Raw genomic sequence first — 3,673 nt, forward strand, 5'->3', positions numbered from 1 at the left:
ACTACCTCCAGGTCTGTGGCTGCGCGATGGGGAGGAAATACTCCCCCTCATACGCCGACATTTACCTGGCCGAGTGGGAGGAGTCCGCTCTCCGCAACTGCCCCCACCAGCCCCTCCTCTACGTGAGATATCTGGACGACATCTTTGGGCTGTGGGACGGATCGGAGGCGGAATTTTTACAATTCATTCACGTCCTGAACTCCCACCACCCCAAAATAAAATTAAAACACAAAATCCACCAGGACTACATAGAGTTCCTTGACACCACCGTTTTTTTTCACAAACTGAACCGAACCCGGAAAAAACTCGCAACTAAAGTCTATTTTAAAGAGACGGACCGGCATGCCCTCCTTTTTAAAACATCCTATCACCCGAGGCACACTTTTAAGGGGGTAATCAAATCGCAGCTAATCCGCTTCCACAGGATCTGCACCTACCCGAAGGATGTGGAGGAGGCGACCAAAGTTTTATTTAGTGCACTCCGGTCGCGGGGATATTCGAGACGCTTCCTGAGGAGTATTAAGGCGGAGGTTAATGCAGCCCCCCCTCGAACTAGCACTCCCAACCCGGTCTCCTCAGAAACAAAACAATTTCTCATCCCCCTGGTCACCACCTACTCTCAGTCAACACAACCCCTCCTTAGTACTATCCGTCACAACTTCTCCCACTTACAGTCCACCCACCCGTCCCTGGGGGGCTGCCGTTTGATCTCCGCCTTCAGGAGAAACAAGAATCTTAAAGACCTCCTGGTCCACGCAGCCCTGAAACCGGCAACTCCTGGGGAGGCGTCTCGAACCCGGGAGATCCATTTTACCCAAACCCGTTACATTTTTAATCCATTCAGTCGGGCTGGTTTTAATCTCTGGCAGGCCCCCACACCCGGCACCTCGAATGCCGTGTATGCCATCAGATGTCGGGCCTGCCAGAGATTATACATTGGGGAAACAAAAAATTCCATATTTTTACGAATCAAGCAGCATTTTTATATTATGAATAGCGGAGCAGGAAACAACACTTTGTACAACCATTTTAAAACCCATGGACCTCACAACGTCCAGAGCCTGGGGCTAGAAAGTGACAGCCGTTGGTCCACCATGCAACGACGGGCAGCAGAAAGACGGTGGATCCTGAAACTGCACACAATGGAACCCCACGGTTTAAATGAAAAATTTAATTAAACACTTACTTTTACTCCATTTTATCTCTCTTTTTCTAGGTTCCACAATATTGTAAACAAACCCCGAAACCCCCCCCCCTTCTTTTTTGTTTTTTAGTTTCCATTTCCAGTCCATATTTATCCTATTTTAATCTCAAATATTTATTATATACCTATGAACTCAATTGTCAATTTTATGAATCTATTTTAATTTATTGTATTTATATTTTATTATTTATTTGTATTTAAGCCTAACAGAAATATAAAGAATAAATTTACGAATATTTAGAATTTTGCATGATATTTTATTATTATTTATTAAAAATACTAACATGTGTTGGGGAGGACCTCTTCTTGCTTTTATAAGGTGTCTCCCTTGTTATTTATTAAAGTTTTGGACAATAAACAATCAAACTAACACCAAATTTATATTTTATTCAACTTATATTTCTGTCAATGGCACCTTCGCTTCATTTTACCAAAAACTTATTTATTCGACTTTTGAAGCCAATATTTAAGAGCTTTCTATTTATTCCTCACTTAATCCTATACTTGCGGAAAATATGGACTATTTTTTTATTTTTTTTATTTTTTTTCTTTCTTTTATCCTTTTAACAATTCTGGGTCTCTTTAGATAGGTTAACAATAATAAACAATAAATTAAATAGGAATATAAATAATTTTATAAAACAATTTAAACTTTATGAATTGAGTAAAATCTTGAATGCTAATTGCCCTTCTGATTTAAAGTAACCAACGAGCTTATTATGAAGCTGACCCTTGCTGGGAGAACCTTTTATTTTACTAATACACATTCCTTTCGTTTAACTTTTATTACATGTTTTATTTAATGTAATTTATTTATTGTATATAATTTTAACTACGTGGCACTCAACTAAAGTTTTAACATTATTATTCAGCTTCTACTCTATGTGGTTCTTTTACCAGAAGGGACCCTAAACCAAATTTTATTATAGCACTAATTTATTGTTTATTATTTATTATGACCATTTCATCAATCAATTAATTTATCTTTTATTTATTTAAACATCTACGTTTTCCATATAAAAATTCATAAATACATTTCTCTTCTTTTTCTCTCCACCTTCTTTTTCCTTAAACCTCAAACACCCATCCCCTAACCCCTAACCCTAACCCTAACCCCTAACCCTAACCCTAACCCTAACCTTAACCCCAAACCCCCCCCCCCCCACCTTCTCCCCCCCCCAAACCTTCTAATCCCTAAACCTTTCATTTTCTTCCCCCTACCACAACCCTTCTGATTTAGGTGAATTGTCCTCACATATTTTTGTGTACCCCCAGGATGGTGTAGAGGTAACATCGATGCCTACCAACCGGAGATTGAGGGTTCAAACCCCAACAGGGCCACATCTCTTTTAAACAGTGTTTTAATCACAATAAACTCAAATTTGTGTCATCCTACAGCCACAACCCAGGGGCTGTAGCTCAACGCTGTAAACCCAACTTTCACAATCAATCAAGCGGGGTTCGGGTCCCGCTCTGGGCATGCCCCATTACCTCCATCATCCCTCCAAAGTATCAGTGGAGTGTTTTTATTGTGGTCCTAGTTTTTTATTATTATCTTATCTCATCCCCCCTTTTTTTAGCTCTTTCCTGCTCCCTCTTCTTTTTATGAGAATGCTTTTTAAATTTTAACATCCAGTTTATCCCACTCCCCCAGGTTTTCCTGATTCCCCTAACTTTTATCTCCCCTTCCCCTAATTTTAATTGATTTTAATGGATTTTAATCCTTTTAAACTCTTGATTCTTTGTGTGGCATTTTAAGGTGACCCCACTCCCGGGCCCCATGCGCCAGTGCACTTCGTAGTTCCTTTCAAGGAACTACGTACTTTACTGTACCTAACCCAGCCAGTGCCCTGTGGACCCCCAACCGATTTTAGAATCTTATTATTGAAAGTATTAACCCCATATTTATTAAAGATTTGTGATATCTTTTAACCCTTAACCCCCTGTCCCCCCCCCCCCCCCATTAGGTGCGGTCAATTAACTCTGATAACTGTTTATGTTGAATCCCTTTTCTTTCCTTCCTCCCTGCCTCCCTCCTCTTTCCTACACTCCCTAGATCTCCTTACCCCTCCCACTCTCACACCTCCCCCTTCCCCGCCCACACCCCCCCTCCAGGAAGCAAGGGGAGAAACAACCCCTTTTTTACAATTTTTCCAGGAAGTAACCTTTGAACTGTCTTTCAGCCAATGGACAGAGATCTAATGGACCCTTGACCTCTCTACCCTCAATAAAGGACTTCCTGTTTCCTGTTCCTGGCAGACAGAACAGCTCTCCTGATGAAGCCTTTATCGGGCGAAACGTCGAGGCCTCCCATTTTGTGCTTTTTTAATTAATTTTAATTAATTTTAAAATTGGAATGTTTTAACTATGCAGGGATTTTAACTGTTTATCCAGTCTTCACTCACTAATTCACTGGACGGACCCAGGATTCAAGGACCTTCAAGGAGCCTTCACACCGCAGAGCGACCA

This window comes from Antennarius striatus, chromosome 5, assembly GCF_040054535.1.
Source record: "Antennarius striatus isolate MH-2024 chromosome 5, ASM4005453v1, whole genome shotgun sequence".
In the NCBI taxonomy this organism is placed as follows: domain Eukaryota; kingdom Metazoa; phylum Chordata; class Actinopteri; order Lophiiformes; family Antennariidae; genus Antennarius; species Antennarius striatus.